Source organism: Euleptes europaea, chromosome 5 (assembly GCF_029931775.1).
Source record: "Euleptes europaea isolate rEulEur1 chromosome 5, rEulEur1.hap1, whole genome shotgun sequence".
NCBI lineage: Eukaryota > Metazoa > Chordata > Lepidosauria > Squamata > Sphaerodactylidae > Euleptes > Euleptes europaea.
The window spans coordinates 93849339-93870979 of NC_079316.1; the positions used below are offsets into that span (position 1 = coordinate 93849339).

A 21641-nucleotide genomic window follows, 5' to 3' on the forward strand; every position below is an offset into this window, starting at 1 on the left:
CCATGGAAGCTTAGGCCACAAGGCGAATGTTGTGCATAAGTCCTGTTGAAATCAGTTAGGATTTTTATTTTGTCAAAACTGGAACTTCGTCTTTGACACTAATGGGAAAAACCAGTAGCAACGAATATGCATTGCATGTACTTTTAATCCACCACACCTCCACTGAAAAGGAGCTAATCAAGATAAGCTTTACAAAATGCTTCAATGGCATTGCCTGGAAACAGAGCACAAATTAATAATAATAATCTGTGTCAGTCTCGAAGCAGCCATGTCTCCCCCAATTTCTTCTTTTTTAGCTGAAATGTCCATTTATTTACTAGCAGTGATAATTTAAAATTATTAAAAAAACCTTTTCTCGGTATCACATTGCCAAGAGGCAATGTTAAACAAAGGGGGGAGGGGGAGAGAGAAGAGAGGAGAGACGTGGGCTTGAAGAAATCTGTCCCCCACCTCCTGGCCCTGTTGAGCGTTGTCCTCTCTTCTCTCTTCTCTCGTCTCCCCCAACTTCTGTTGGTGAAAAATTAGCAATCAGTACTGCTAAGGCTATAATTATTGTACAGTATAGGAAAAGCCACACTGAAGGAGAATCAACATGGCTTTGCAAAGGGAAACTACCGTATTTTCCCAAAACGACGACTAGGTTCCCCCCCCCCACCAAGTATGCCATCAAGAAAGAGAGAGGGCTTTCTTATATTTACATACAAGTTACAAATATATGTATGATAATAAACACACTTTCTTGTGTATAGCTTTCATTTTATATTCAGGATTATCTTCCTTTCTGATAAATATGGCACATTTTGTCTTTTAGTAATGTTTGGGATTGTCAAAAATGTATTAGGGTTTTTAACACATCCCACCAACGGCTCTTTAGAAGACTCAGAACAAGAGGTCATGGACTAATAATTGGCTAAAAGATAGGGAGCAGAAAAGAGTGCAAGCGGATTGTTTTCATCATGGAGGCAAATGAACAGTGGGCCCACTTAGGATGTTTTTAGGGGAGGGGTCTCAGGCGTCAGCCCTGAGACTCTGTTTTTGGGCTTATTCTCAGGGCGGCCTGTTGAAATTTGAGAACCATCAGCTAGCCCTAGGGCTGTTGAAAAAAAAATTCGGTATAGTTCGGCTTCGGCAAAATTCGGCCCGTTTTTATTCAGGCCGTGCCGAAGTCCGTACTCCCCCACTTCGGATCCCTGAAATTTGGGGGGGATCCGGAGTTCGGGGGAAAATTCGGCCCCCCGCGAGCCTTCAGGTGGATTTCCTGAAGGTGCGCGGGGGGCCCTTTAAACAGATCTGTTTAAAGGGCCCCCCAACAAGCCCCTCTGCGCTGTCTGCGCAGGCAGCGCAGAGGGTTTCCAGACCCCCCCAGCCCTGCCAGGACTCCCAGCAAGGCTGGGGTGGGGGTTGTCAAGCCCCTCTGGGCTGTCTGCGCAAAGAGCGCAGAGGGTTTCCAGAGCCCCCCCAGCCCTGATGGGACTCCAGGCAAGGCTGGCCGGGGGTTGTCAAGCCCCTCTACGCTCTCTGCGCAGAGAGCGCAGAGGGTTTCCAGATCCCCCCCAGCCCTGCCGGGACTCCCGGCAAGGCTGGCTGCACTCTCTGCGCGAGGGGCCCTTTAAACAGATCTGCGCCTCCCAGCTGGGAAGCGCAGACCTGTTTAAAGGGCCCCCTCCCCGCGCCTTCATGAAAGCCCTGTGAAGGCGTGCCCCCCCGAATCTGCCGAATTTATTTGCTGAACCCCCAAAGTCGGCAAATTCGGCTCCCCTGTTTCCCGCCTTTTTTGAGTTCAGTTCGGCCGAACCAAAAAACAGTCCAATCGGGGGAAATTCGGCTGTTTTTCAGTTCGGCCCAAACCGAATCAACAGCCCTAGCCAGCCCACATGCTGGATGGATTCTTTTAAGACTTGTGTGCCTGCCTGCGTGTGGTAATTTCTGTAAAAAAATTGGAGTTGGGAAGGAATAACCTGAAACTTGCAGCCACTACATTTTACATTTAGCACACAGTTAATCTCTGTATTATTTTTGATGTGTGTGGTAGATTGCCTGTCTCTTTAAATGGAGGTAATTGGGACTGCACCTGTTCACAGCTGCCATATGGTGCACTTCCTAGTGTTGTGTGGAAATACTACAATTAGTGTTGCTATTCAGTGCCATATGATTGGTCCCTGCCCCATGACGTCACCAGGTCCTGCTCCGTGTCAGTTCTGCCTCATTCTAGGTACAAATGTAAGTTACCGATTTCCATCACTAGCCCTCTATGGACAACATTATATTAACTGAAGAGGGAATGGGCATGAGCTTGCGGGTACCATATACCCACCTACATGCGATCATCTCATTAACTCCCTCCGTGTGATCAGTAACATTTGAAAAAGCTATGCTCCTGATCATGAGGAGGAAGCCTATGAACATGTAATTCCTGTGCTCATAAACCAGTTGTTGCATGTAGGTTGGGGGTGAGCAGCATGTCCCTTCCCTTTCTTTGTGTTGCGTTCCACATGTGTAATGCCATATGTAGAGGGCTACTGAGTCTGAACAGTGATGTGAAATTCACTGGTACATAAACTACTGTATAAACTACTACAGGTACTCACACCACACAAATGCTGTTAGAAAGGGGACTCTGCTTTTCAGGCTGTAAGAGCATGGGAAGTGGAAAAGGAAAAGACAAGGAAAAGAAACTCAAAGGAGAGAGATTTCTGTAGGGCTCAGCATGGAGACAAGAAAACCAGAATCTCTTTACATTTGCAAAATGCCTCCTGTCAGCGATATGTTTCTGTATAACTGGTTTTAGCAATTAAATATTTTCTATTTAAAAGGTATTTTAGTGAAGTGTGCAGTATCCCTGTGAAAAACCTGGCATGGGTCAAAGGAAGTAGCAATTAGACTAGATTTCCTCATTATTGCTACAAATTTGCTAGCAAGTTACATTCACAAAGCCATCTTCCTTAACCCCACAGAAGCACCTTGAACCATTTACTGCCGTTAGTTTAGCTTGTTTCATGTTTCATCACGTCCCAGAGAACTCCTTGGATGCCTCCTCCAAAAAATAATAAGCTTAAATCATGGTGAAAAGTGAAGTGCTTGTTTGTCTGAGCTGGACCCTTTCCCCTTGCTGTCTCCCTGTGAATAACAAAAGCATGTGGAAAATATCATATTTTACTTTGAACTTTTTCCCCATTGTGCAAAGGAAGAGTTTTTGGAGACTTTGTTTAAAGATAAAACCCAAATAAGCATTTAACTGTCTTCACTTTTAGCAATGGTATATTTTCAAACATGTGCTTGAGAAGACCGAGGCTATAAACACTATAAACATGCCAAATGCAACTGGAATACTTTGACTACAGAAATCTAATTTAGTGTGGTCCATGGAATCAAACTATTACACAGTATAGGCTGGAATTTCTGCCATAATATTTGGGACTCTAAGATTGGCAGGATGCTTGATGTGGAATGAATAGCCCCAGAAACATGACAGAAAATTTAAGGCAGCCCTCTGTGTTACAAAAGATATGGGCAGGGTGGGAACCATGTTCCCCATAGATGCTTGCCATGGGAAAGTCTGGTGTAATGTCAGTGTTTCCAGGGGCGATGATGAGCTGAGCTACTGGTTTCTCCTTTAGGCACATTCACTCATGCCGATCTAAGCCCTGTCTAAAATTTTGCTAGCAGGCACCAGCCTTGTCATGAGTACATATTATGCAGGCCTGTGGTTGCCTGTGGCAGTAAGACTTGTCCCCCCAAGCCAGGTAGGGACGTTTGTATCAATTGGAAGGGAGCTGGTTCCCTTTTATTTATTCATTCCAAGATATATAGGTTGGCTTTCTTTGATTAAATACTCACTAATTAAGGATTCATGTTTGCCATTTCAAGTTGTCAGGGTCTCAGTTCAGATGTCATATGAAACCACAGTCTACTTCAGGGGTGGGGAACCTCCGGCCCGCGGGCCGGAGGCCATTTTGTTCGGCCCCCGGCCTGCCTGCCGCGGCCGGGAGCTCCATGGCCCGCCTTCCGAGACCGGGAGCTAGCTATTGCTAGCCAGGCCCTTCTCCCAGTGCTTTGGCCTTTGCAGGGAGGCAGGAGAGCGTGCTAACGAAACTAAAAGCTGATTGGGTGACTGTAGGGGCGTTTTCCCCAAGTCTCCCGGCTTCCTGTTCCTGGAGAGAAAGTTGTTGGGGGCACCCGAATCTCCTGCCGCTCTCCCCGGCCTGCGGCCTGGTGGTAGCGGCGCATTTTAAAGTTGTTGGGGGCACCCGAATCTCCTGCCGCTCTCCCCGGCCTGCGGCCTGGTGGTAGCGGCGCATTTTAAAGTTGTTGGGGGCACCCGAATCTCCTGCCCCTCTCCCCCACTCTCATTGCCCTGCCGATGGCTGCGCTGCACCCTCCGCTGGCTCGGTGGGCTCCTACGCAGCTTTCCCCTCACTCTCCCCCGAGGCCAAGGTACATGCGTGTGCGCAAAGGCAGGGGAAGCTGCGGAGGTTTCTCTCCCATCGCTCCCAGCCACCTGTGCAGCTGGGGGCTGGCTGGCTGGCTTTTGTGTGTGTGTGTGCTCGCGTGCGCGCACAAAGCAGGGGGAAGCCACGGAGGCTTCTCTCTGATCGCTCCCGGCTGCTCACGTGGCTGGGGGCTGGCTTGCTTGCTTGTGTGTGTGCACGCGCGCACAAAGGCAGGGAAGCCGCAGAGGTTTCTCCCCCTTTGCTCCCGGCCACCCGTGCAGCTGGGGGATGGCTGGCTGGCTTTTGTGTGTGTGTGTGCGCACGAACACACACGCGCGAAGCAGGGGGAAGCTGCAGAGGCATCTCACTGATCGCTCCCAGCTGCTCATTTGGTTGGGGGCTGGCTGGCTTGCATGTGTGCGTGTGTGCGCCCGCGAAGGCGGGGGAAGCTGCGGAGGCTTCTCCTCGATCGCTCCCGGCTGCTCGTGCTTGGGGGGGCGCGCGGGCTTGTGTGTGTGTGTGCGTGTGCGCACACACAAAGGCGGGAGAAGCTGCAGAGGCATCTCCCTGATGGCTCCCGGCCGCTTGCGCAGATGGGGGCATGCCTGTATGTGTGTGAGGGGGGAAGCTGGGAACCCCTCCCTTTCTCTCTTTCTCTCCCTCTCTTTTCTTCCTTTCCTTCCTTCTTTCCCTCCTTCCCCTTCCTTGTCTGCATAGTTTCTCCAGGTGGTGGCTGGAGACCTGGCAACCCTAGCCTCTCCCCCCCCGGATACCTACAACTGGTATGGCTCTCGAATGATGTTATAAATATGAAAATGGCCCTTGGCATGAAAAAGGTTCCCCACCCCTGGTCTACTTGAACAATGATTAGTTTTTGAAACTAGGATTCAGCTCTCAGTTACTCATAACCTGGTTAGCCTTGAAGAATGCTAATTTTAATGCTTTGTAGCCCCAGAGAGTGTCTCTTGGGAACCAGCCAGGATTACACTAAGATGTCTCAGTTTATACATCATGTCAAATCACAGTTGGACTAGCTGTGAGGAATAAGCCAACTTCTGATCCTGGCTTGACCGATTTCAGGTAACCATAGTTAGTCAAGTAACCTGCATTCAAACAGTTAGCGCCCATTACATGATGAGTGCCAAAAGACCTTTCTGGTCCTGGAGTATAGTGGGAGGATACAGGATTATAGTGGGAGAATCTCCTTGCCCTCTACTGGAATGGATGAGTTTGACTAGGATGACAGCAAAGGGTTTGTAAAGTTAAGGATTGACTTAATCTTTCTTAATCTTTCCTATATCTTTGCTTACTGTTTGAATACTAAAATAATATAAACATTTTTTTAAAAACCATGGAAACAAAAAATTCCTCTGATACAGAGGCTCAGTAAAAGTAGACTCCCCCCACACACACTAAAAAGTCTCCAGGTGCTTCCACAGAAGTCAACCAAAAATGTTTCCCATAAGATTCCCCATCATGTGTGGAAATTTAGAGTGTCTGTCTCCATCGCTGCCATGGCAGAACCTCACAAAATTAGTAGTTCACCTTTTCTGTTCTGGGTAAAGATCCTTGTAAATGCTTGTTATCTCAGTATTGATTCAGGGCATGAGGTCATCTGTATGCTGTCTCTACAGTGTAATTCAGCATTGTTCCTTGATCATGTGATATGATGGGACTTGTAGAATTAAATTTTTGCTCCAGTACACTTCAGGTAGTCTGGTGATTTGCAGCAAGAGAGGACCCTATGGGTCACCAGCAGATAACTTTCACATGACACAAAGTGCTTATTTGCTAGCAAGGCTAGGAAGACAATGCAGCCATTGTGTTTAGAGCATAAGAACATAAGTAGGCCTGCTAGTTCACCTAGTCTAGCACACTGTTTCACACAGTGGCCAACTAGTTGCCCTGGAGAGCCAAAGGGAGATACAGTGAATGCACTAGTATTCAGAACGTCCTATCTTGAAATTTTGCCACAAGTACTCTGGTGTTTTCAGGAACAGCCATATAAGATGTGCATCTGCATCCTAAATCACCTATGTGCATGTTTTGAGTGGCCCTCAGAATAAGCACAATTGCCATATCAAATCTAGAGTTGCTCTTTGACTCTGCTTATAATGTTGAGGGAACAAAGGTCCATTGTACAACTAAAAGTCTATTTTATTTCTGCAATGAGATTTTGAGTGACTGTACCAGAGTTCATGGGCAAACGATTCACACAAGATACTTGAAGCAACCATAGCTGATGGTGAGAGAGCAGCTAATGTCCTTCCTGCTGAAGCTGTATATTTATTGGTTTATTGACTTTAGGACATCTTTTTTAAATCCTGCCCTTTCCTCAAGAGGCTGAGAGCAGCATACAATGATATCTGTCCTCCATTTTATCCTCACATTAATCCTTTGCAGTAGGTTAGACTGATGGAGAATGATTGCCCTCAGGTCACTTAGTGAATTTCATGTCAAGCAAGGATTTGAACTTGGGTCTCCCTTGGGTAGTCTATTACCACACACTAGCATGTTTTCTGATACAGGGCAAAGAGTAGCTTCAACTGTAGCAAATTTGCATTTAGTTCCCTGGCCCTGATCCAGACAATTGGGCCCCTTATTGGCTATTTCTAAAGTTCTTTTTTTTTTTAAATTACAGATCTCCCAGTATCTTATCTAGTTTGGTCTTCTTTCTCTGTACACCCATTTGTGATAACCATTAATGCAGGACAGAAAGTGTAACAGAGTCAACTTTATGGTAAAATGTTCATTATCATCAGTGGAGGCTTTACATTCCAATTAAAGGCCTAGAAAATACAAAGTCTTGTTTAAACATCAGATTTGAAGACATCCTTATGCAAAACTGTAAGTGGATTTGTAGAGCACAGTTCAAACGTCAGAGGACAGTTTTACTAACATTATTTGTGGCAATCCTGAATTCTTACAGAGCAATCAATTCAATTCGATTTATTACGGTCATTTGACCAGCATTATAAAAATACAAGAATGGATGTCGTCAGCCTTACTAAGAAAGTCAAGGCAAATTTGAAGACAAACCAGGAGATCTAAAGTTTCGACTGATTTCCTACACAGGTACTGAATGGTCGTTTTTAAAAATCCCTTTTAGTGACAGTCTGTGTGACCGTGGAGACAGGGTAGTTGAAACTTTAGATCACCTGATCCTCTCTTGTAAGAAGTGGGAAGCAAAGAGAACCCAATGGATTTTGCCTATTCTAGAAAAATAGTCTCCCTCTAAAACTTTGGATTATACCATTCCCTTTAACAGATCTAGATTCAGATACTGAGAAAGGACACCAGATAGTGAAATACCTAGCACATGTAATGGCCCTAAAGCTATCAAATAGCTCTGATAACACAAGTTTACCCTTTATCACAAATGGATGAAGTCTTTTATTAATTGTGTTTATTCTAAAATTGTTTATTTCTCTGTTTCTCTGTTTTTCTGTACTATGAATGCTTAAGACTTTGTCAATGCGCAATAAAGGTTACTTTACAGAGCAATCTAGTGCAAAGACTGGGCAATTACTATCCTGGTGCCACCCAATCCCATGTCTCTTTCCTAAAATAAAGGAAGGGAGTCATTCTAATGGAAACAGTGATGGACACGAGATTTGTCCAGCCTAAGTTCTTCTGGTTAGATTTTCCATTTAATGTCTTCATCGGGGCATCTATGTTGATGTTCCAAAGACCCCATATGATATGCACACATGATTGTCTAATGACGGTGAATTGGCAAGAAGGAGGGTGTAGCGCAAGCAATAGACTGAACTTTTCTGGATGATACCAAAACAAAAATGGGATAGACCCAGTGAGAAAAGAATAAATGAATATTCTAATATCAGAAATTATAAGGGAAGGGAAGGTCAATGGGCAAATGAAACCATAGACTACTTTAAAGAGCTAAAGGGAGGACAAATGCTGGGTCCTAAGAACCATGAGCAGATTCTCCACTTCCAGATCTTCCTGCATGCCCATTTTCTGCAACAGCCCATACAACCCCAAAAGCTGGTCTTAGGGTAGGGTTACCAATTCTGGGGGGTGGAGTCTGGGGAGAGCGGGGTTTGGGGAGGAGAGGGACCTCAGCAGTCATTAAATCATAGAATTGGAAGGGACCACCAGGGTCATCTAGTCCAACCCCCTGCACAATGCAGAAAATTCACAACTACCTCCCTTACATACCCCAGTGACCCCTATGCCCAGAAGATGGCCAAGATGCCCTCCCTCTCATGAACTGCCTAAGGTCATAGAATCAGCATTGCTGACAGATGGCCATCTGCTTAAAAACCTTAAAGGAAGGAGCACTTACCACCTCCCGAGGAAGTCTGTTCCACTGAGGAACCGCTCTAACTGTTAGAAGATTCTTCCTAATGTCTAGATGGAAACTCTTTTGATTTAATTTCAACCCGTGTATAATGCCATCCTCTGAAGCAGCCATTTTCTCTAGTTGAACTGATGTCTGTAGTCTGGAGATTAATTGTAATTCTGTAAAATCTCCAGTCCCCATCCAGAGTATGGAAAGCCTATTTTAGAGGGTGGGAATCTGTATCTTATAAAATTTGATTGCGGTCTTTGACCAGAATAACAAAAGTTATAACAAGATTTAACAAAAGTTCCAGATTTAAAACAATGATTCAAAACAACGGAAGAATAAAAGTCTACAGCTTTATAATGGCTTTACTATCGTTCCCCAAGTCTTACATATCCTGAGGCAAAATTTAGCAACTTGTCTGGATACCCAGTAATTTTTATCGGACAATAAATATTCCAATTTAATTTCATCGGATTCGCTCAGAAAACCATCAAGCACAGGCTGAAGATATTTTAATCTGGCCTCCTTGTGATGTGGGCATCTCAGAATAATATGCTCGGTTGTTTCCACCTCCCCCAATGAACATGAACATAATCTTTCTGAATATGGAATCTTTTAAAATCTCCCTACCAACACAGCAGAAGGAAGTGCTGTGCATCTTGCCAGAGCAAATGCTCTTCTACTGTTTTTAGATTCTATTTTAGTTAGATAGACTGCCAGAGCGACCATGTATTTTATGCTCGGCTGGCATTTAAAATTTGGGACTCTGGAAAGGTCTGGTTGGCGCTCAATGTCTTCAACTCTCTGATGAATAATGTCTTTCCCACGATCATACCCACTTTTTTTCCCCCTAGGTCACATCAACTTTTTTTTTTTAATAAGATTTTTATTTATATAGTTGGAGGGGTACAGGAAAAAAAATTATTTTTAACGCAGAAAATGTTTTATAATATATCATAAACGACTAATAATTTTTTGTTGTTTACAACTGAGTTTATTTTATAATGTTGAATTGTTTTTATAAATGATCATACCCACTTTTCATGAGTGCCTGAGGGGATAAACCCATGGTAATAATTGTTTTGCCAACAGTCCTCAGCCAATTTGCTTGGAATTTATCTTGAAATATCAAAGGAAAAAGGCCCAGAGGGTTCAGTAATCCCTTCAACCATAGCTGGATGGATGTGATGCAGACTCTAGCTTGCACCTTCAGCATTCCGGTTTCCAATCTAATCCAGGCATTTGGGACACATTTAGGAACCTGGATGGCTGCTCTTAAAAATTTGGATTGCACCCTCTCCAGAGGTGATAAGCAAGGAGTTGGTGGGCCCAAAAAGGAACCATATTGGAGCTGAGCCAAGGATTTGGCTTTGAATAACTTCAAGGCTGCCGATACTGAGTGACCGCCTTGTGTTCTCATAAATTTAATAATGCTATTGGCGGATCTATCCCCCTGATCAGCAGCATATCTGCTGTGAATGGTCCTTGAGCCAGACGCCTGGACCATCACTCCAGGGTATTTAAAGGTGTCTACTTGATCAATTTTATGGCCCTTGATCACCCACGGTCTTTTCCTATGGTTTCTCCCAAACACCATGATTTTAGTTTTCTGATAGTTGATGGTAAGAGATTCATTTTCACAGTATTTGATTAACCTCCCCAGGGCTCTCTTCATCCCTATGGGGGACCTGGGGAGAATTACTGCATCATCTGCATATAGCGACACGGGTGTATGCCTTTCTGCAATTTTAGGGGTGTGGCAATCTAGTGTTTAAGATGACTTGCCATATCATTAATGTAGAAGGCAAATAACATAGGTGCTAATATGCAGCCTTGCCTAACCCCTCTGTGGGTTCTAATTCGGTCAGTCACGTGTCCCAATCTGCTACATCTGACCCTTGGATAAGTATGATTATGCAGTGTCCAGATAAGAAAAAGAAGTCTTTTGTCGATGGTAGAAATCAGCAATTTCCCCCACAATTTGGGCCTGGAGACAGTATTGAATGCCGACTTAAGATCTACGAAGGCTGCATATAATGAGATGGTGCCACTGGAAGAGTACTTTTTAATCAAATGCTGTAAAATGAAACAACAGTCTATCATGGATCTACCCGGTCTAAATCCCGCCTGCTCCTCACCTAAGATATTCTCTTGTTCCATCCATAGTTTCAGTTTGTCTAGGACAGTGGTCGGCAAACTCATTAGTCAACAGAGCCAAATATCAACAGTACAACGATTGAGATTTCTTTTGAGAGCCAAATTTCTTAAACTTAAACTATATAGGTAGGTACACTGTTTATTAACTTAATAAACTTTAATTAAAGTTTTAAGTCTTAATTAAATTATAGGTACACTGAATAAAACTTGATATCATACTTAATAATGATCTTATTTATTGATAAAAATTAAATTTTAAGTAAGGTATCCATAAGCGCCTGAGTCTTTTATTCTGGTGCAACGCGCCCCCGCCGATTCAGGGGTTAGGGAAACATGGAAAATAAAGGGGAAACAGTCCTACTTGTTATGGGGCAGAGGCATTGGAGTCAACGTGAGGGTGCCATTTTTAGAAGCAGCCTTGTGCTACACAGTGTGTATGTACAGAGTGTTTATGTACCCATTTTGATCTGAACCTGGAATGCATGCATGCAGTAAACATACACATATAATCCACAGAAGGCTTTGTGTAGTACCCTTGGACTCCATGTTTTGATTGCTTCAGATTTACATGTAAATTAAGTGAGCTATAGTTTGGGTGGCAGTTTTTGAGGGCCTCTAAATACAAAAAAATGACTAAAAAGACAAAATTACCATTTGGGGGATAATAATATGGAGCATTTTAACTTTGACATGTCATGGGTATCTTAATCCAGCATGCCTTAATCTGACCCTGGCTAACCTCTTGTTTCCTTCAGTGTCCCCACACCTCATAGCCATTTAAGGGCAAGTTCAAGCTATGCAAACTATGTTGTTCAGAACATGGAAAAATAAAAAGGTACCTTTGAAATGGTTCTCATTATGTCCTGCTTCCTCTTTAACACACAAGTATTGACTCAAGAATTGTGAGAACCAGATAGCGGTTCTCACAATTCTTGAGTCAATGCAATGCATTGACGCCGCGAGCGGAGGGGAGACCTCTGCCTAGCCTTTGGCATTGGACGGGCAGTGCGCATCCTGCCACTGCAGTCCCCCTTTCAGCTTTCTCTCACCGCTGCCCCCCACCTGCTTGTGTTCCTCTCTCCTCTGCCCGGATCGCCGCTCCATACCCCAGCCCCCAGGGCAGCGGTGCCTGGGGAAGCACCCTGAGTCCCCGAGCATGCGGATGGCGCTTCCTGCCGGGCAAACACGCCCAGAAGCTTCACGGGAGGGAGGGGCGGGGGGCGCGGCCGGGACAGCGGACAGCTTGCGCGTGAAGGGAAACCCCGGCACTCGCCTCTGCCACGTGGTGCTGCAGATCTGGCGCGGCTTGGGACGAGGCCGAGTCAATGGGCGAGCGCCACGGCCTTCCACTGGCCCCGCACTCCGCTGGAATGCTTGGGGAGCGGGCGAGAGGGCTTTGGAGCCTCCCACCACATGCAGCCTGGGTGCGAGTGGGTCCCGGCGGTGGGAGGAGCCCAGGCGCGGCGAGAGGCGCCCAGCCGGGCGGAGAGGCGAGAAGCTGCCCTGCGCCAGGGCAGGAGCAGAGTGGCTCGGGAGCCCGCACTCAAGAGCCGTACTCAAGGTGTCAAAGAGCCTCATGTGGCTCGCGAGCCGCGGTTTGCCGACCACTGGTCTAGGAGATGTTTCGCATATAGTTTGCTTATAATGTTTAACAAACGTATTGGCCGGTAGTTTGCAGTGACACTCTTTTCCCCTTTTTTGTAAAAGGGTACCACTATAGCAGTGTCCCATGATGTAGGTATAAGCCCAGTTTGGTCTATAAAAGTGAACATGAGTGCCAAATAAGAGGCCCACCACTTAACATTTTCTTTTAGAAATTCTGGAGGGATCCCATCAGGACCAGGGGCTTTGGCTCTCTTTAGCCAACTGATCAGGGATTTGATCTTCTTGAAGTTACTGGGGGCCAGGCTGGTAAGTTTCCTAATTCAAAGGGTGGTATCTCATCACTATAGAGATTACTAAAAAAAAGGAGACCCACTTATCTGGTTGGATACAAGATGCTATTGAAGTTGTTGGTTTCAAGCTACTACCCAATATAAATTTCCAGAACAGTGGTGACTTTTTGTCATTTGCAGACTTAATCAATTCTTGCCACCTTTCTTTGGTATATTCACTTTTCCTGCTCTTTAACAATGATTTATACTTTTGTTTTTGGGCTAGTAGCATAGAATAGGGTTCTTTTTTTCTTTTCTTTTTTCATAATATTTTATTGGATTTTTTAGGTAATACAGAAAGGAAAGGGAAAGGGGAATCATGAATTATATAATGATAATAGAGATGAAATGAAGCTAACATAGAAATTAGATTAAAATAGAAGTTTGGTGTTAGTAAGAGATAAGAGAGAAGACCTGTCCTAGACACCAACCCAACAAGATATGTCAAGAATAGGCTTCTTGTCTAGACTCCTCATCTGTAATTTGTCAACACCGGTATGCTATACTAAGTCCCTTCTTTGCCTCTTTGCATTTAGCGTCAAACCAGGGCTTGGAAGACTTTCCGACTTTAAAGGTTGTATCTGTGGGATTATTAAAGAAATATTACCTTAAATTCTCCACCAATTTCTCATATTTGTCTATAGGGTATAGACTTTCAAGACACCTCTCAGGTGCCTCAACCATTTGAGGGAAGATTAGTGGAGGTCAAATATTCTGTTAGCTTCTGGGCTAATTTAGGAGTCCATTTTACATGGCATCCTGAATGTGCTGTAGGAGTGATCTGCATCTTGAATCTATCTATTAAATGGAGAATAATTACAACCAAACATATCCTTGTAAAAAGAGGGAAATGATCACCCTCTAGATAAGGAAGAATTTTAAACTCCTTTATTAACAGTAGTAAAGCTTTGCAAGTCAAGACATAATCTTCTGTGCTAGCTCTGGACCCGACCATAAAAGTAAGTTCCCTGGGGGAATCATCCTTGGTTGATCCATTTAAAATATACAGCCCCAGCCTGTAAGCAAATTTTAAAAAGCATGCCCCGCTGACATTTACCTTGTTGTCTTTCAAAACCCTCGGTTGGAGTGGACAGGCCCACTCCTCGTCTGGGCCATTCAGCCCTAACTTGAACTTGGTGACTAAATAATTATCATCTGGTCCCAGGTGAGTGTTTAAATTGCCTGCCAACATAATCAATGCATCGGGATGGTCAAAAATTATTGTGCTCACATACTGTTCAAATAATTGCCAATTTTCCTCTATCTCTGCTTTTTTACTTAGGGGGTGGTAAATAAGCATTAATTAGTATCAGGGCACATTCAGGCCAGGTAAGTTCAACTGCCATGGCTAGCTGCATTAGGTGAGGTTTCACTGTACATTTTTCCTGTGGCAGCCTTTTTGTGTGGTGACCACTACTTCCTCCCAAAGTTACAAATGTCCATGCAAGCTCATCAGGGTTGAATTTGTGGACCCCGCCATTAGGAAATCACTTTTGGATTCAGTCCAAAGGCCTTACTCTGATAATTACATCATTTTAGAGGGGGGCAGAGCATTTCAGGTGTCTGGTTTGTTTAATAGAAAGTTGTTTTTTAAAGAGAGAGTTGGTGGCTTAGAATAGAATTTTAAATGTCTATTGAAAAAATAGAAACATTCCTTCATATTTGCATCAATTTTTCTCCCAAACAGCTTTCCAAATGGATTTTTTTAAAAGTTGACAGTGGGGCATACAGCTTTGGGGGGGGGGGGTAAAGCAACATTCAGCTGTAATCTCATCCAGATCTGCACTTCCTTTGACAATGATAGCCTATAGTGCTCCCTATTTCCATTCCTTTCATCTTAATGGTAAAGGTTCCCCCCCCCACACAAAAGGACAAAGGAACAGCCATAACGCCTGTCCATTTCTATGGAACTTCCTGTCAGGATGATTTCACAAATTAATCCCATAGTAATTATAATTATTCAGTAATCTAAATATGAAACTACTATCACTACATACCACAGAGTGAGTCATGAAATTAGTATTGCCTTATCTATAACTGAAAGTATGCATACCCTTTGAATGATGCAATAAGATTCTGGCTTTTATATTTTGTACCATGATAGGATAATCACTACAGTTTGGATGGTCCACACAGACCTGGGTTCCAAAGATTCACACAAGCCAACAAAAACAGGAGTTGGCAGTATGGGATTGAGCCTGGGAAATTCTTACACTCCTCAAGTGCAAATTGAAAGTTAAGCACATCTGCTTTTAAACCATTTTATCATTTTTCTGAATTACCAGCTATGGAATGTTCTCCGCCTTCCAAACCAGGGCTCCAGACCAGCCTCACTGTTCTTTAGTAAGACTGATTCAGTGGGGTTTTTAGTGATTCTGGAGCCCTGGGCAAAAGTCCAAGACGGGGCCTCGGAAACATTGCTGCCCACCCCCACCAGATCCAAGCAAGGGGTAGCCCTCACCCTATGAGAGGTAAGTAGGAGCAACTGCTGCTGCTGGAAGCCAGATTCCTGATCTCAGATGGGGCAGCTGTGACAAGCACTTGCTTTTCTTCTCCCCCCTCCTTAGTGGCTGGGGCTGTGGGTGATTGGTCCCCCAAAGTGTGGGACCTGGGGCAGCTGCCCTTATTGTCCATTGGCTAAGACCATCCTTGAACCAGTCCCAAATAAGTGTATACCTTTATTCCTTCTCTTATTGTCAACTATATGAGTAGAATGTTTCTCCAAACATTTTGTGATTGAAGTGGATTGCTAATGGGTACAAACCACAATATAGAAAATATAATGAATTCACGCAACTGTTGGAGAATTGTATAGCAGGAGAACAGATTTTCTTCTATCAGAAGCTCCCTTCTCTCAAAGGTTTCTATGCTGTGTTGCAACAGAAATGATCTCTTGGCTCATCTACTGCTCTCACATCCGGTCTCTCCTATCCTACCTCCTCTCAGTATCTGTCTCTCACTTCTGGCTTACAATTGTTGCTCTTTCTCTTCTCTCCTCCTACAGACGCTGATTCATTCATTTGCCCTTTCAGCATTCAACCCAACAAACATCACCATGAGCAAAAAGGTCTAGAAAGGCAATAATGAATCACATTATATACAACACTTCCTCCCATCCACATTAAATCCCAATATAATACAATACAGCAAAATCCAGGAGTTCTCAAAATTGTGGATTGGGGCACAAAAGTGGATTGCAGTTCTCTCTTATGGGGGTTGCGAGGCTCTGAAGGAGAAGGATAAACTGTGTTTGCTTGCAGCTGAGCGGTTTGATAGCAAATTTAGCCTTGTATCTGTGTGCTGTATAAAATCGTTATGAGCCACAGCTTAATTCGGCTAAGCATCACTGAGTGCTTATAAATAATAAACATGACAAAATGTAAACCTGTTCCATGAACTGAGATGTGATTTCTGCATTTTATGCTTGGAGCGGAGAAAGCAGCACAGAGTTACTTTGTGAGAGGGTTCCCAAAAGCATGGTAAGTTTGGAAGTGGGTCCCACTTCCCTAAGTTTGAGAATCACTGCCATGTACCATCACAAATCTCCAATGCAAAATGGGCCTTTATAGGACAGAGTCATGCGCTATGTTGTAAACTCCTTGGAATCTGTATGGGGAATGCTCAATATGTTTATAAACCATTCATGTGTAGCTGCTATCCACACAGATTGTTCTTGTTTTCATCATCCACATTTTGGAGGGTTTGCACTGGCTTGGTGAAAGGAGTTCTAATTATTGAGTAGGAGCTGCACATGAATGGTTTACAGTCTGCACATGGTGGCAGCTTGGCCATAGGAATCTGTGCTGCAAAAAAAGCAGCATGTCGTGATGAGATCAAACAGTCTTCTCCTCTATGCCATTCTCCTGACCTCAGCCCTCCCCCTAACCCCCCTGGACCTAAGCTGAATACAGATGAAGGATGAAATTCAAAGAGCTATGGGGGGGGGGTTGGCCTAGCTAAACAGAGTTGTAGATTTTGAACAGTAGTCCTCCTCCCGCCTGTGCTGTATCACAGACTGCTTTTAGAAGAAGAATAGTTGGTTTTTATATCTTGCTTTTCTCTACTGAAAGAGTCTCAAAGCAGCTTCCAATCATCTTCCCTCTCCCACCCACAACAGGCACAGTGTGAGGTAGGTGGGGCTGAGAGAACTGAGAGAACTGTGACTGGCCCAAGGTCACCCAGCAAGCTGCATGTGGAGGAGTGCAGAATCTATAGCAACAACAAAAAGGGGGAAAAACCCTTAACCCTATAAAACTAGAATAAGATACCCAAAAGGTAAGGAATCAACATGAAATAATGGGCTAATATTGATACAAGTGATTTTGTAAATAATATATAATAAATTTAATACAAACACAAAATTAATATCAATATAACCAACTTGTATGTAGCCCTGTTCTAGCCTCTGTATATCTGTGCTGCACATGCCAAATAAACATAAAAACACAAAATTACAACAGTGTGACAATATACCCAAACAATATCACAGCTCAGACCATATGCATTTTGCCTGTGAAGCCTTTTTCGGTGGCCCAAATAATACAATTCTGTGCCATGTTGAATGTGCATGAATGTGTAAGAAAATTGCAATCCTCAGACTGAGTAAACTGACATTTGTAAATTATAAAGTCTACAATTTGTTTATGTATATTTCATCCAGAGTCGCCTTTATAATTTTAGGCTCCTATAGAAGTATTCCTTTCACAGTACTCAGTCATCAGGATATATTGAAAACATGGGTTCTGAGAGAACTGTGACTGGCCCAAGGTCACCCAGCAAGCTTTATGTGGAGGAGTGGGGAATCTAATCTGGTTCTCCAGATTGGTTCTCCAGATTTCTAATCTGGTTCTCCAGATTAGAGTCCGCCGCTCTTAACCACTACACCACTTTGGCTCACTACGCTGGCTTTTGAAAGTCCCATCAGGTTTCGGCAGTGATTAGACATGTGAAAGGGACGGGCGGGCAAGTTCAAGAAATAGAAGCCCAAAGTCCATTTGGGTCCATGCTATGTCCTGCCTGGCTATAGATAGAATACGTTGATTTTAAAAGTGATTTTTCTACGTCAAGAAAACCAGTTCCCATTTCCCTCAAGGACAGTCGCTGTGTAGCATTACTTCAGCTGGTTTCAAAGTTTACGCCAGAATTAATTGGAAACGTTTTCACCTTTCTGAAGCGAGGAATTCTGCATTTACAGAGCCAAGGCACCACTTTTGTGCATTTTTAAGGACTGTTAGGCATTCTTCCAAGAGTACAACTTTCAAGGCTACGATCACCTCTTCCTGATAGGAAAAGATGCCACATTTTAATTGCATCTCTAATGCATTTACAGAATTAATAACAGCCCTTGTGATTCACTTTGGAATGAAATTGCCAGCAACTGAAATCTTTCAAAAAGTAAAACCCATAAAGGAAATCGGCACTTTACAACAACAGTCTGTTTTTTCACCGAGCGTCATCTTAAAGGATCTGCTTCCTTCCCTGGAGATGAGATTTTGTTAAGAGTGATAATACGCATTATCGGAAGCGATAATCCATAAAAACAACTTTCACACAATCATTTGGAGCAAACATCCTACCATTAGTTTGTTAAAAGTTAACAAAGCCTAAGGCTGTGCAAAGTGTTTGTGCGTTTTTGCCACAAAATCTACTCGTTCACTGTATCAGTGGGCAAATTAAGCACACACACAAACGTTTCCCTCAATGCTTTTACAAGAACTGTGTAGCGTCATGCTTCAAGCCTGAACAAGCATTCTTCCTGGATATAATAATTATGGGCTGGTTTAGAGATTTCCCCCTAATTTTCTCAGGTTAAGCTTGCTTGATTTCCAGGCACATACAGGTACTTGACATTAACAAAATAGTCCATGGCAGGAGGGGAAAACTGAAAAACCGAGGTTTTTACAATCATAAATGAAAATGAGCGGTTTTACCTCAGTCCTAATTAAAAGCCGCTTGAAGAGTTCGCACAAAGAAAAGTGAGAATAGTTTCATAGTACCCTACACCAAAAACGGATTTAGCAGAAGCATAATACAATCTGTGAGCCAGTGTGGTATAGTGGTTGAGAGTGTTGGACTAGTATCTGGGAAACCTTGGCTCGAATTCCCACTCGTGCCATGGAAGCTCACTGGGTGATCTTGGGCCCGTCGCACTCTGTTAGCCTAACCTACCTCACAGGGTTGTTGTAAGGGTAAAAGGAAGGAGAGGAGAACGACGTAAGCTGCTTTAGATCCCCATTGGGGAGAAAGGCAGGGTACAAATGAATTAAATAAAAATATCTATTGTGAATGAAGAACATGGAATACGTTTAGCAACTTACACTAACCACTATTTTAAATTGGCTCCCAAAAACAATTTAAGGAGCTGTCTAACATTAGTAGGAAATATGGAGATATGGAATATTCCCAGCAGGGTTGCCAACTGAAATTTGGGGAATTCCTGGAGGTTTAACGGTGGAGCCTGAGAAGCACAGAACATAATTTTTTGTGTGTGTGTGTGGGAGCTCAGCAGGGATGTGATACCATATAGTCCATCCCCTGAAGCTGCCATTTCCTCCAAGGAAAGTGTTATAATGCCAGGAGAACTCCAAGCTCCACCTAGACGTTGGTAACCCTAATTCCCCGTAAATTTTCAATAATCCCCACATAACACAATATTGAGAGAGACACCATTTAGGGAGAGCAGTGGAGGGCAGTGACCACCCCTTGTGGTTTCATACCATATGTATTTCTCAGGAGTCTCTATATTTTTAGTAATTGTTAGGTGTAAAAAGTAGCTACTGCACAATAAATATTTTATTTATGTTGATATTTGTGTAACCATTGTTTCATACAATTAAGGCCATTTCTGGAGAAAATAATACAATAAATGCTCTTAAATATTTATGTTATTAATTTTTTATGCTGCTTCAAGAGTTCAGGGTGGTGTATGTGGTCCCCCCTCTGCCGTTTAGCCTCACAATAGCCACGAGAAATAGCTTAGGCTGACAGGAATGCCCCCAGCTCGCCCAGTGGACTCACGTGGCAAGAAGGGATTTGAACCAGGTCTCCCCAGGCCTAGTTCAGCAGTCTAACCATCACACCGTACTGGAAATGTGCGTGCGCCAAATTTAAGCTTTGCTTTGGAAACCAGAAATGACAACCCGATTGTTGGTATACAGTAACAATGTTGGAATATTTCACAATTGAAATAATTATTGAATGTGTTAGTTGAGAGAGCTGTCACTAGAAAATACTCTGTTGTCATTGATATGGCTAAAGGGGTATTTTCTTAACGTAGATTGTAATGAGGGAGTCATTCAAAGAGCTCAGCTATGCTGCACTCCTGGGAGACACTTGATTTTTCTGAATGAAAGAATGACAGAGAAATATGATTTCTAAATTGTCTTGGCTAGTCATGACTGAAAATCATTTGTGTCCAGTAACTATACTGTGGCCTCTGAGAAATTAATTTGGCCCTTGCTTCGGCTTCTAAGAGAGAGGCAGCTAAATACCAGGTACAGTTGTCAGTAATTGGTACATTTGATGCCAGTAATAGGAATGCAGACATGGACAGCCTTAGTTAAATCAGCTCCTCTGATGAAATATTGCCCTCTGTTTATTTTTCCGTCTCTCACAAACAGGTCCTAAATAACCCATCCATACATGCATGGAGACCACACACACACATTCCCCTCCTTGTGTGTGTAAAGTGCCGTCAAGTCGCAGCTGACTTATGGCGACCCCTTTTGGGGTTATCATGGCAAGAGACTAACAGAGGTGGTTTGCCAGTGCCTTCCTCTGCACAGCAACCCTGGTATTCCTTGGTGGTCTCCCATCCAAATACTAACCAGGGCTGACCCTGCTTAGCTTCTGAGATCTGACCAGATCAGGCTAGCCTGGGCCGTCTGTACCTTGCTGTAAGTGTTCCTCATTTAACAAGTGTGTGTGTGTGAGAGAGAGGGTGGGGGGGGGGGAGAGAGAGACAGGAGAATCCATTTTTCTTGGTCATCCTTAAAACTGCCCCATCTATTTTCTGCTTGCCTAGTATTTCAATGGTTGCTCCATGTGCTGAAATTGCCCCGATTAGGATGTCCCTCGTTTTAAAGGTTCATATTTTAACCTACAGGGTTGAAAAATATGCTTGGAGCTGTCCTCAGCTCTCTGTGGCAGAAGGAACAAACCACCAACCAGACCTCATACCCTGTTGCAGGCATTTTCCTGCCATCTTCCACTGAACAAAATGGGGCAGCGAGCAAAAGAGTGTGCTAATCTGTCTACCACTATCCACTCTGTAAAGGTCTAAACAGATTCTCACCCAGTTGTAAATATGGGGAAAATAACACAAGGAAGTTCTTACGTTTTAGTATTTGACCCTGAAGTCTGCCGTCTTTAACATCTTTATTAAAAAATGTCTCCCACATAGGGTTGCTAACTCTGGGTCAAGAAACTGCTGGATATTTGGGGGCGGGGCCAGGTGAGGGTGGAATTTGGGAAGGAGAGGGACCTCGGTTGGGTATAATGCCACAGAGTCTATCCTCCGAAGCTGCCATTTTTTCGAGGGGAACTGATCTCTGTAGTCTGGAGATCAGTTGTAATTCTGGGAGGTCTCCATGCCCCACCACGAGGTTGGCAGACCTACTCCACATGCTAGAGACTACATTTGAGAAGGTCACAAGAACATAAGAAGAGCTTCACTGGATTAGATTAAAGGTCTGTTCTAGTGCAGCATTCTGTTGTATTCAGTGGCCATACCAGAAGCCCTTAAACAGGGCAAGAAGACAATATACCCCTTCTATTATCCCCATCCCCAAGCAGTTGGTTTTAGAAGCA

General features: G+C 43.8%; 2 protein-coding genes across 3 annotated transcripts in view; one reads left to right on the top strand and one right to left on the bottom strand.

Annotated features, from left to right (window-relative positions):
- The window catches only part of CTNNA3 (catenin alpha 3), a 955294-nt gene that overhangs the window by 347359 nt on the left and 586294 nt on the right, over positions 1–21641 (top strand). The window lies entirely within an intron of this gene.
- Positions 1–21641, bottom strand: part of LRRTM3 (leucine rich repeat transmembrane neuronal 3) — a 189534-nt gene that overhangs the window by 101780 nt on the left and 66113 nt on the right. The gene's annotated exons all lie outside the window — the stretch shown is intronic.